Raw genomic sequence first — 14,312 nt, 5'->3', positions numbered from 1 at the left:
CAATCAAAACAGCCCTGCGATCCGAGTTGGGAACTAAACGTTCGCCAACATCAGGGATTTTCACATAAGGAACCTTATCGGGACTTAAGTGGTATGTGTATTTAGAAGGGAACCCCGCAGGATATTTACTTCCCTTCTCCGTTGCAGCTACTGCTGCCAAGATGTCGTCATCTATTTTGCTTTTGGACCTCGTGACTGCTGCAACTAAGTATTTTGATACTGCTGACTTCGCTGCTTCATCAGCAAGCGAATTGCCAACAGCGTGGACCCCCACGCGCTGATGACCGAGAGTATGAATCACAAAGACGAGTGGCAGCTTCTCTTTAAGTTCCGCCACTCGGACCCAGATCATTTTATGTTTTATTGTGCTACCTTTGGAATCACGAAATTCATTCTGAATCCAAAAGAACAAGTTTTCATTGTAAGACTGGACACAGTAGTAAGAGTCACTTACGATCAAAGTCGTCACACTAGGATCTACGTACTCCAATGCAAGCATCAGGGCACGAAGCTCTGCTAATTGCGCGGTGCAGTCCCCAAGCGTCTGCGTGTGCACGACACTGGACTTGAACTCATCGTTCACCATGGCACCGACCACAATGGCGCAAGCGGAAACGTAGGCATGTTTAGAGCCATGCTCAACTTGCGCCGAACCATCAGTGTAAATGATGCAATGGAAATCCTCCAACGGCCGCATTGCTAATGGAGCAGGATGAACAAATTCATACTGTAAATACTCCTGCGACCGTAAAGTGGCGTCAAAAATAAACGTGACATCCTGGGACGTCAAGGATGCAGCCCATTGAATCCACCGAGGGTGCAAAGCTTTGGAATTAGGTACACTGGCTTTCGTAACCGCCTCTAAGGCAGGACACGGGGTAACAACCAACATGCGTTTTCCTTGTGACAGGGCACGTTCCTTAAGAATTGCCATCTGCACAGCCATTAAAGCTTTCTCCACAGTGGAAAAACGCAATTCAGCCGAAGTGTACAAGTGTGACTTGTAAGCAATAGGTACTGTATCTCCCTCATTAAAAGTCAGGTACGTGAAACCCACCGCCCCAGGGATAATTCTTATCACCAGGTTGGTATGGTTATCACGAGTCTGTAAGTATTCAGAAGCGAGCAAATCAGCCTGCAAAGACTGCAGAATGGCCGAATGCTCAGGCAGCCAGCATGATTTGGAAAAAGATGGTTGTATCAAAGCATACAAAGGCTTGACACGCTGGGCATATTCCGGAATGTAAGTTCTCCCGAAATTCAAAAAACCCAACAGAGATTGTAATTTTTTCAGTGTTGTCGGAGAGCGCAACTGTGCGCACTTCTCCAGGAAATGGGGTGCTAAACCCTTCCCCTCATTGTTAAGCTCGTAACCTAGAAACAACACCGTGTACTCTGCAATGTGCGACTTTGCAAAGTTAAACTTGTAACTGTTATGGCTGGATTTTCTGATTAGATGGGATCAGCCCCTAGGGGCCCCTCCAACCCAGCCAGAACGTAATCACATCCCTCCTCAGGACCATCCATCCAGGCACCTGGGTACCTACCTGAGGATGGGGAACTCGCAATATACAAGCTCATATTATTAAAAACACCACTAAATCTATAGGGATACTAAGAATACTCACTGATTACTAGGGATATCCATACCCTACACCACACTTATATTCACATCAGTTGGTCTCGCGGCCACCCCGACCCAGACCGGTCCACCCTAGGGCAGATATGACACACAATCCGGTGCGTCTACACATGGGCCTGCAGAACCCAAATGCTCTCTTTTCCAAACGGTTCGCAATCCGGCAAACCTACACGCCAGTCTCCCACCTGACGCTCTCACTTACGCAAGCCACAATCTTGTGGGTATACACGCTGGTGATCCAACCCAGCGCTCTCACTAACGCCGCATATCAACGACGACCACATTCCTATGAACACCTCCAGATATATGTATCTTCACTAAGGATCTGCTACTACAATAATATTATGGGATGGCCGAATTACTTAGTGTCAACAATTCCCTAGCTCAAGGGCTCCCTGTTCTCTCTATTTATTCAGACTTACCGGATCAGGGGCAGCATCTGTTCTGGCTATAACATCTGACTAGGAGGAAAAAGGTTACCTATGCTTTGGAACAGAAGACGCTGTTTACAGGATTATGGGAGGGTGTACTAACTTAGTCCCTTAGTTGCAGGTCTCCTCTCTCCCTCACTATTACTTACCTGATCAGGGGTAGCATCTGTTCAAACAGTAATACTACTAGGAAAGGGGATTACCCTCACTGTATGGGGACAAAGATATACACACTATGTGATTGAGTTATTCCTTGATTTAAGCGCTCCTACTCCCTTCTGATCCATCAGTGGCTCAACGGCAACTGGCTAGGAGCCAGGTTAGCTTTATCATAAAAAAACTCATGCACACTATTAATGGGGATGTTTATTGTAACAATAATAAAGTATACATATACAAAACTATGGGGTCTCTATAACTAGCAGTAACATTAACACACCGCTGAAAGAGAAGGATTAAACATAACAGGAACACTCCGCTGAAAGGGAAAAGATTAGACATACAATAGCCTAGGGAATAAGAACAAGGTTAAAGTGTAAGTGTAAGTGTAACTAATTCAGACTACCTCACCTATTAGAAGGAAGATTTCTCTCTCTGCCTCTGGTAGGATTAGGGCTCTCTCTGCCTCTGGTGGGATTAGGGCTCTCTCTGTCTCTCCCTCCTTCACCACATCACCACGCCTCTGGTTCAGTTGCTCCAGCTGACAGCCTTCTTTGATGCCCTCTGCACTGCTCTCTCTCTCCTCATCTTCAGCAATCGTCTGCCTTCTTTCTCCATTTAAGAACTGCACTCTATTCTGCAGCTCCAGCAGACAATCTCTCTCTCTCTTCAAGCTGAATTGAGCTCCAAGCTGAACTGAGCTCCCAGCTGTTCTGAGCTCCAAGCTGTTCTGAGCTCCAGGCTGAACTGCACACCACGCTGAACTGAACTCCAAACTGAACTGAACACAAGCTGGAATGAACACTCCTCCTCTCCTGTAGCTCGCTAATATGGAAGCTTGTCCTTTCATGGAAAGTTACGGCCAGTAACCTGCCGCCCACCAAATTCTTGTACCTCCCCGTACCAAGGACACGTTCCCAGCTGGCCAGCCTGAAGTTGTGTCTTCGGAGTGGAGAAAAATACATTCCTTCGATAAGGGCCAGCCTGAGCCGGTTCTCTCCAAGCGAACAACAGCCTTAACTATAAACTTTAACTTTACCCTGAAAAGCCTCTCAGCTCCCTCAAGATGGAGTCGCTCTAGTTCTAGGCCTGTAGGCCTGAAAGGGATGAAATGCCCCTTAGCTCTGTCAGAATACCTACATACACCATACCAATGTGTCTAGTATGTCAAAGCCAATAGGCAATAGACAGATTAAAGTCAAGAATAAAGGATCTATCATCATATTAAGCAGCTATCCTCTTCTAGGTCTGGAAGAAAGGGCTTAAAAGGGCCAACACAGGCTAAGAATACCTATCCTAGATGTGAGCAAGAATAAGATCTATATCACTGCTAAATAGAGCCAAAAACTCTGCCATAACATTCCACCCTTAGATCCTTATCTTGCGAACATCAATAAACAACAACATCCATATAAACAAACATCAACACAATCTATCAACAAATCAAAAACTAAAAAACTCTCTAAAAAGAATGACAACTTAAGGAAATTCCACCTGAAACTCAATTGTAGGGAATACAAACCTAAAACAAATCAAAGCACCCTTGACTTGAATGCTGAAACATATCTGAGATTGGATCTGATAACAACAGAAACTAACCAAAGCATCCTCAAACTAAATGTGCCTCAACTTCTAATGATAACTGGTGAAATCTAGTGATGTAGGGACTTATGTGTTGAATGAAAACAGCAAGGGGCCTAAATGGGGCCTACCTACTTCGGACAACTTAAGAACTAGATGTGTTTCGACTTCTAATGAGAAAACAACAAAGGGCCTAAATGAGGCCTACCTACTATGGACAACTTAAGCTAATGATGACACATGAAATCTATTGGTGTAAGGACTTAAATGTGCAATAAAAACAACAATGGGCCTAAATGAGGCCTACCTACTATGGTCAACTTAAGCTAATGATGACTCATGAAATTTAATGGTGTAGGGGCTTGTTTGTGGAATAAAAATAACAATGGGCCTAAATGAGGCCTACTGACATTTGTCAATTTAAGGAAACATTTTGGTGAAATCTGAGAAGTAGACATGACAAATTATGTTCAAGGTCTGGGCAAACATTAATACATAATCATACTAAAAGACACACCTCCCAGGACAATCTAAAGTCTAGGGTAACCACCCTTTGATCAATCAAGGTGAAATTGTAATAACAGTAAAATAAAGACAACCCCATTACTACAAGATAGCTGGTGTATATATATATCACTTAGTTTCTTCACACTGTGGAACACATGTGTGCACCACCATTCAAAAAAAAAAAAAGTCCTTCATTGGCAAAAACTGTTTTGAAGAAAACAGGAAAACTATAATAGGTGACATGTTTGTTGTTTTTTTTTTTTTAAAGTGGGGCCTGCTCGTAGTGATTGCAAAGAATAATGCAGGCCAAGGAATTATAGAAGAAAATCCTTTTGCTTGGTATGTTTTTTATCAAAAAAAAAAAAAAGTCCAATGTCAATTTTGTTGATCAGTGTAGGTCACCACCCTGCATCTTCGGTATCCGGACACTTCCTCCGATGCGGCCATTCATCACCCTTCCGGTCTGGTCTGGTCTGGTTCCATCTTCCAAAAATAATAAACTAACATAAAAACATGAAAGTAAAAAACTAAAATAAGAAAAGGAAGTGGGAGGGGGGATCGACCCACGCACCAACACCACAACCCAGCAATCCTAGGACAAGAAAACAAGTATCATTATTTTTGCAAAATAAAATTTTTATTTAAAAAGCACCCCGGGTGCCTTTCATTATTGAAAAGAAAATATCCTAATTAATTAAAAACATTCAAAATTTAACTTTTAATGAAATTTTAGCAGGGCCTAATCATACCCTAATCCTCTCTAAGACAGCCTTCTCCCTTCAGACGCGGGAGCCAGGCTACAGTGTGAAGCAATTTGAATCACTGCCAAATGATGATCTCACAGCAGGAGCAGGGCACTGCAAGCCTCCATTTCCCTGATCAGAGAAGCCCGCCCAGGCCTACTGCCAAGGGCCAAGAGTGTGCAAGAATCCCTTATCAGCAGGCAATGAAGCTGCCTGCGTCAACAGCCAGGAAGAGCGAGTTAACCCCACCCTTACATAAACAAGCCGTCCGCGGAACAAAATTGGATTATAGCCAATCATAATAGGACAGGCTGCAGTCGAAGCCTGCAGAGGAAGAAAAAAAAAAAAAACTCGTCTTCACAAACCAGCTGGTCTGCCAAGGTCGACAAACAAATTCCTTGCAAGCTTGTTCCCAGGCCTGATTGCACTAACTAACGAAAGCCAGCATTTAAAAAAAAAACAATTCTGTTACAATGTACTGCTACTTAAAAGCTCCAGTTTCTAAAAAGACTTTTGTCTAACTAATTCAGCTAAAGGCAAGATAATTAAAATAAGAGCACTTATTTAGAAAGGGGCAACTAAGTTTTGCACACAAGATTATACAGTCTGTATTTAAAAAAAAAACGAATTATCATGGACTATTGTCAGCTGTTGAAAGAGAAATAATTTTAAAACAACATAAAATGCAGATACATTTCAACATTGTATTTAGTTCAACCAGGGGCATCATGTAATTATGCATTACAGTGTAATTTATAGCGCAAACTATTTAATCCAACCTAATAAAAGGGCCACATTCATATATTATGAAACAGCTATTTATTTTCTAACTGAGTATATTAACTTACCAATGCCGGTTTTGCTGACACATTTCACATTTTAAAAAAAAGTTCAGTTTGCATTTGGGAAAATAATAATGAGAATACATTTTATATTAAAAGCACACGGTTGCCTTTCACTAATTAAAAGCACATGTTACCATGCACTGTCGGGCAAGATTGATTATTCTCAACCTGTGATCATTGCAACCAGCACATTCCTTTCTAGATGGAAAACCCTCAAAGAAATAATTAATGAAAACAGCCCCGTAGCGTGCACTCTAACAGGGCCATCTTTTTAACATTTCACTCATTTTAAATCATGCATTCAAAAATAATACTCCACATGTCAGTGGATGCATATTAAGAAGCGCATTTAAAAGAACACAGCTCTCTCCGTGCAAACCCTTATCTCAATCCGACTGGTTGATTTATAACCGCATCAGTTCCAAGGCAAACCCACACAAATTCGTAGACGCATTTCAAAAAGAATGTGAAATGAACAGAACCTTTCGCAAAGCACAAGATGTTACCTTTCCGTCAAGAAGCTGACAAAGCACGTAGGCAGACCAAGGAATCCATAAAAGTAAAAATCAAACCATCAATCCTTAAAATAATCCACTGACTTTTATAGTCAGGTTAAATAACTATGCAAGGTAAAACAGCATGTTTAAAAATAAAGACTGCCATCCCAATTCAAGATATTAACCCTTTGGCAGCTCAAGCACAATCATTCCCCAATGTCCATGGATACATGGGAAAGTCATGAGCACATCTTTTCACGTTTACAGATAACACGTACACACATTTTCAAAACGTTATCCCCAAGCACCCGAGAGAGATCCAGCTCTCTCCTGCCTAACGTAATGATAACATGCCCTGTCCAAGCCATGACCACATGGCGCTATTCACAAGCCATATTTACAAGACAAGCTTTTCACAAACAATATATCCAAGGCGCAATGCACAAGGAACACAGCAGATCAACATGAGAACATGCACCTCACAAGCCACAATAACATGGCGCTATTCACAAGCCATATTTACAAGGAGCTATATGTAAAGAACTCCACAGATCATATAACAATGAACACATTTCACATTGCACAGCATAAGCAGATGCAGCAAGCAATTTAATGGACAATTTAAAAACATTTTTTACACACATTTATACAATTGGACCATCACAAAGATGTAACTGGCTTCCTCATGTAATGCCATCCTTCAACCCTGACAGTTTAAACACCAAGATAAAAACCATTCCTTCCACCCTGAATAAACCAAATGCCATGATGTAATGCAATCTCCTCACGCTGCAACTGTTCAAGCCCATAGGTCACACAGGCTACATAAACCGCAACATTACGCCAGATGGAACCGGCGCTCAGGGCACTCCCACACAACACATGGGAAACTCTCTAAGCACATGGCCAGGTCACACAGGTTTCGTAAACTGTTCGTAGACGCCAGATGTTATGGCTGGATTTTCTGATTAGATGGGATCAGCCCCTAGGGGCCCCTCCAACCCAGCCAGAACGTAATCACATCCCTCCTCAGGACCATCCATCCAGGCACCTGGGTACCTACCTGAGGATGGGGAACTCGCAATATACAAGCTCATATTATTAAAAACACCACTAAATCTATAGGGATACTAAGAATACTCACTGATTACTAGGGATATCCATACCCTACACCACACATATTCACATCAGTTGGTCTCGCGGCCACCCCGACCCAGACCAGTCTACCCTAGGGCAGATATGACACACAATCCGGTGCGTCTACACATGGGCCTGCAGAACCCAATGCTCTCTTTTCCAAACGGTTCGCAATCCGGCAAACCTACACGCCAGTCTCCCACCTGACGCTCTCACTTACGCAAGCCACAATCTTGTGGGTATACACGCTGGTGATCCAACCCAGCGCTCTCACTAACGCCGCATATCAACGACGACCACATTCCTATGAACACCTCCAGATATATGTCTCTTCACTAAGGATCTGCTACTACAATAATATTATGGGATGGCCGAATTACTTAGTGTCAACAATTCCCTAGCTCAAGGGCTCCCTGTTCTCTCTATTTATTCAGACTTACCGGATCAGGGGCAGCATCTGTTCTGGCTATAACATCTGACTAGGAGGAAAAAGGTTACCTATGCTTTGGAACAGAAGACGCTGTTTACAGGATTATGGGAGGGTGTACTAACTTAGTCCCTTAGTTGCTGGTCTCCTCTCTCCCTCACTATTACTTACCTGATCAGGGGTAGCATCTGTTCAAACAGTAATACTACTAGGAAAGGGGATTACCCTCACTGTATGGGGACAAAGATATACACACTATGTGATTGAGTTATTCCTTGATTTAAGCGCTCCTACTCCCTTCTGATCCATCAGTGGCTCAACGGCAACTGGCTAGGAGCCAGGTTAGCTTTATCATAAAAAAACTCATGCACACTATTAATGGGGATGTTTATTGTAACAATAATAAAGTATACATATACAAAACTATGGGGTCTCTATAACTAGCAGTAACATTAACACACCGCTGAAAGAGAAGGATTAAACATAACAGGAACACTCCGCTGAAAGGGAAAAGATTAGACATACAATAGCCTAGGGAATAAGAACAAGGTTAAAGTGTAAGTGTAAGTGTAACTAATTCAGACTACCTCACCTATTAGAAGGAAGATTTCTCTCTCTGCCTCTGGTAGGATTAGGGCTCTCTCTGCCTCTGGTGGGATTAGGGCTCTCTCTGTCTCTCCCTCCTTCACCACATCACCACGCCTCTGGTTCAGTTGCTCCAGCTGACAGCCTTCTTTGATGCCCTCTGCACTGCTCTCTCTCTCCTCATCTTCAGCAATCGTCTGCCTTCTTTCTCCATTTAAGAACTGCACTCTATTCTGCAGCTCCAGCAGACATTCTCTCTCTCTCTTCAAGCTGAATTGAGCTCCAAGCTGAACTGAGCTCCCAGCTGTTCTGAGCTCCAAGCTGTTCTGAGCTCCAGGCTGAACTGCACACCACGCTGAACTGAACTCCAAACTGAACTGAACACAAGCTGGAATGAACACTCCTCCTCTCCTGTAGCTCGCTAATATGGAAGCTTGTCCTTTCATGGAAAGTTACGGCCAGTAACCTGCCGCCCACCAAATTCTTGTACCTCCCCGTACCAAGGACACGTTCCCAGCTGGCCAGCCTGAAGTTGTGTCTTCGGAGTGGAGAAAAATACATTCCTTCGATAAGGGCCAGCCTGAGCCGGTTCTCTCCAAGCGAACAACAGCCTTAACTATAAACTTTAACTTTACCCTGAAAAGCCTCTCAGCTCCCTCAAGATGGAGTCGCTCTAGTTCTAGGCCTGTAGGCCTGAAAGGGATGAAATGCCCCTTAGCTCTGTCAGAATACCTACATACACCATACCAATGTGTCTAGTATGTCAAAGCCAATAGGCAATAGACAGATTAAAGTCAAGAATAAAGGATCTATCATCATATTAAGCAGCTATCCTCTTCTAGGTCTGGAAGAAAGGGCTTAAAAGGGCCAACACAGGCTAAGAATACCTATCCTAGATGTGAGCAAGAATAAGATCTATATCACTGCTAAATAGAGCCAAAAACTCTGCCATAACAGTAACCTATGTCAGCAAAGTTACAAATTATGCTATTTACTCGACACAGATGCTCCCAAAGATCGTCGTCTGTCAGATAAATATCATCCACATACGAACAAGCAACTGGGTCGAAGCTCTCCAGAAGAGAGACAATACGGGCGGAGAATACGCCAGGACTGTTTTTATAGCCCATTGGGAGACGCCGAAACTTTTTTTGCCCACCGCCGCATGTAAAACTGGTCAATTGGGAACTTAGACCGTCTAATCTATGGGCATAAAAACCGTTGGAAATGTCAAGCGTGGTTTTGAACCGTTTACGCTCAAGACTATTCACTAACGCAGAGCCATGAGTATTCTGTACTGCGCAGTTACGGCAATGCGAGTTCAAATGCCTATAATCCAAAACCAAACGATATGAGCCGTCTGGCTTGTTTACAGTAAAAAGTGGGTTATTCATCGGTGACACACACGTTTCAATTACACCTTGATATTCCAATTGTTCAAGGATAGCCGCGACTGAAGCTTTGGCTTCACGCCGTATGGGATATTGAGGTTGAGGCTGTGCCTGTGACCGTAAAGGGATCTCGTGGCTCGGTGACAATTTATCCCAGCCACACTGATTGCGGTACACAGCCGGCGCAAGCGCCAGAGCCCACTCTTCTGCAAAATGCAGCACTTCCACTCTCGGCACAGTGTGCGCGAAACTGGGCAGGATTACCTCCTCCCCTCGCGGAGCTGCGAGAACAAAAGGTGGGGGCCAGTCAGCCTCCGAAAGCAAAATGTCATATGTGGACGAGAGATTTTCCCAAAATACCCCTTTTACAGTTCGCTGCATGTCACCTTCAATTAACAGGACAATTTCAAAAAGCCGTTCAGGGAGAGCAACATTCGTGTCAGCAGTTTCTATCACAACATAAGAATCAGTCGCTGTCACCTTCAACAGTGGACGGAGGGCCTCTCTCACTATGGTAATCTCTGCTGCGCTGTCCAGCAAGGTCAGAGCCCACGTCAGATTCCGAAGCCGCGTTCTCACTATCTGGGGCATAACGATGCGCTGTCAGGGCGGCGACTTTATTCGTGGCAAACTGAGGTCTCTTGGGCGTAGAGCCTTCCTGCTGCTCTCCACCGTTTCGCGGGCGGGGCTGACCACGTCCTTGCTGGCCACCCCTGCCGCCCCCTCCACCACCGGTTGACGGAGCCGAGGAGTCCTGAAAGGAACGAGGAGAGCGTTGGTCAGAAGCCTGAAATCTCTCAGGCGATTTAATCATCGCGCGGTCGCGCAAATCATAAACACGATCCGACTGCGCAGGCAACGGAGACGCAGGAGCATAAACCTGTGTTTGTTGTTGTTGTTGCTTACCCTGATTCTGCTTTTTAGGCCAATTTTGCTTCTTGGACTTTTGTTGACCACTAGTTTCCGATGTCTGACCCTGGGGCTGTTTCTTCTCCTTATCAGGAAAAGCTTTAACCCCCTTCACATTGCGGCCAACTATTTTGTAAGCAGCCACAATTATCTTTGCCAACTGTCGGGGTCGGTCGGCCTCTTGAACCAACGCCAAGCATTAGCCACCTGAAAGTTCACTGCATCCCCCTTGACATTCGCAAGGATCAGATCGCAAACCACTTCAAACGAGCCACGAGTCACCCACGAATAAAACAGTTCGTACGGGTAAGCATGTTCCGCACTCACCACCAGAACGACAGCCAAGCCCTCCACTGGAACATCATACATCCGCAAATGGTCACGCACCGCAATACGACTATGCTGCGGGATGTCCACGGCTTGTGCCATGTCAGCACAGGAAAGTGAAAACACAAAGATTACTTTGTAGCACAACTGGGTAGTAATTCAAAGAAACCTTTTACAGTTAGATTCAAGCTTGAAAAGGACCTATTTAAAAAATAGGTAGGTTTTTCCGACACTGCCGTTTTCCGGAAACAGGAATGAAGGCGTTAGGGTTTGAATGTTATACTACTCGAGTGTCATGATATAAGGCCAACCAACGTATGGGCGCCATGTAGCAGGGTTTCCGTTCTCCCACAGAACTGTGCACAGAGATCTAGAACCTCAGTGAGTTAGGGTGACCCAAAACTCACCTTTGTTTCAGAAATCCCCTTACCAAGCTAGCTACAGTGTCTCATCGGCAGTAATAACTTACCAATGACTTAGACAATCCAGAACATGAACTTAGAATACCTCAGGTATCGTGGAACACATGAACACTCTTTCGTTATATAATCATTACAAACCGAAACTGGGAGGCAGAGAACACACGTGCAAGTTTGAAATGTTTATTTTTCAATGCAACATTCTCAAACGCAGTATCTTATATAGTATCAACATACATATTATAAAAATCAGAGTTAGCAGCATAGTCACTAATCCATAATAAGCAAAAGGTGATAGCATGTTATGATGCAAAGATCTATAGAATTCTGTATCACCTATATTTCGCGCACCCTAATTAGCATATTATATTATATCTAAGAAGGTCTCATCTGGGTTCTTAGCAGGGCGGACCCATACCTCTAATTCTCAGTAGGAGGAGATCACATCAACCGCTACCAGCTCTCAGCATGCGAAGCATCAAGTGTGTTGATTCATTCCCTGTAACTGTATCTTAAACCCGCGTAGAGCCCAATATTGGCAACAACATTATTTGTGTTATGACTAACGTGGTGCGAGGATCAGGCCTTCAGCAATCTTGTGTTAGGTTATTCTTAGAGTGTGCAGTTCTCAGTGTGCAGACAGTTGTACCGAGTGTACCATGCACGACTGATACCAGCGCAATAACATATTATTCTCAAATAAATCACATCTTTCGTCTAGGTTAGAAGCTACAATAACAATTAGGTGTCGTGTGCAAACCGAAGCAGAAAGAAAATATGGCGTTTAAACATTCAATAAGCACATGCTAACTTAACACAATATATAGAAACGTAGTAACCATATGACACCACTGACTGACTGACGGATGGATACTGCCCTGTAACCACTGACTGACTGACGGATGATACTGCCCTGTAACCACTGACTGACTGACGGATGGATACTGCCCTGTAACCACTGACTGACGGATGGATGGATGGATACTGCCCTGTAACCACTGACTGACTGACGGTTGGATTCTGCCCTGTAACCACTGACTGACGGATGGATGGATACTGCAACCATTGACTAACGGATGGATGGATACTGCCCTGTAATCACTCACTGACTGACTGATGGATGGATACTGCCCTGTAACCACGGCCTGACTGACTGATGGATACTGCCCTGTAACCACTGACTGACTGACTGACAGATGGATACTGCCCTGTAACCACTGACTGACTGACCGATGGATACTGCCCTGTAACCACGGCCTGACTGACTGATGGATACCGCCCTAAAACCACTGACTGACTGACGGATGGATACTGCCCTGTAGCCACTGACTGACGGATGGTTGGATACTGCCCTGTAACCACTGACTGACGGATGGATGGATACTGCCCTGTAACCACTGACTGACTGACAGACGATACTTCCATTTAACCACTGACTGACGGATGGATACTGCCCTGTAACCACTGACTGACTGACGGATGGATACTGCCCTGTAACCACTGACTGACAGATGGATGGATACTGCCCTGTAACCACGGCCTGACTGACGGAGGGATACTGCCCTGTAACCACGGCCTGACTGACTGATGGATACTGCCCTGTAACCACTGTCTGACGGATGGATACTGCCCTGTAACCACTGACTGACTGACGGATGGATACTGCCCTGTAACCACAGCCTGACTGACTGATGGATACTGCCCTGTAACCACTGACTGAATGACGGATGGATGGATACTGCCCTGTTACCACTGACTGACGGATGGATACTGCCCTGTAACCACTGACTGACTGACTGACTGACGGATGGATGGATGGATACTGCCCTGTAACCACTGACTGACGGATGGATGGATACTGCCCTGTAACCACTGACTGACGGATGGATACTACCCTGTAACCACTGACTGACTGACAGATGGATACTGCCCTTTAACCACTGACTGACGGATGGATGGATACTGCCCTGTAACCACTGACTGACTGACTGATGGATACTGCCCTGTAACCACTGACTGAATGACGGATGGATGGATACTGCCCTGTTACCACTGACTGACGGATGGATACTGCCCTGTAACCACTGACTGACTGACTGACTGACTGACGGATGGATGGATGGATACTGCCCTGTAACCACTGACTGACGGATGGATGGATACTGCCCTGTAACCACTGACTGACGGATGGATACTACCCTGTAACCACTGACTGACTGACAGATGGATACTGCCCTGTAACCACTGACTGACGGATGGATGGATACTGCCCTGTAACCACTGACTGACTGACTGACTGACATGATACTGCCCTGTAACCACTGACTGACGGATGGATGGATGGATGGATACTGCCTTGTAACCACTGACTGACAGATGGATGGATACTGCCCTGTAGCCACTGACTGACGGATGGATGGATACTGCCCTGTAACCACTGACTGACGGATGGATACTGCCCTGTAACCACTGACTGACTGACGGATGGATACTGCCCTGTAAACACTGTCTGACGGATAGATGGATACTGCCCTGTAACCACTATCTGACGGATGGATGGATACTGCCCTGTAACCACTGACTGACTGATGGATGGATACTGCCCTGTAACCACTGACTGACTGACTGACTGACTGACTGACTGACGGATGGATACTGCCCTGTAACCACTGACTGACTGACGGATGGATACTGCCCTGTAACCACTGACTG

The sequence above is a fragment of the Lissotriton vulgaris genome, chromosome 2_1, assembly GCF_964263255.1.
Source record: "Lissotriton vulgaris chromosome 2_1, aLisVul1.2, whole genome shotgun sequence".
In the NCBI taxonomy this organism is placed as follows: Eukaryota; Metazoa; Chordata; class Amphibia; order Caudata; family Salamandridae; genus Lissotriton; species Lissotriton vulgaris.
This window is presented reverse-complemented; position numbering follows the sequence as displayed.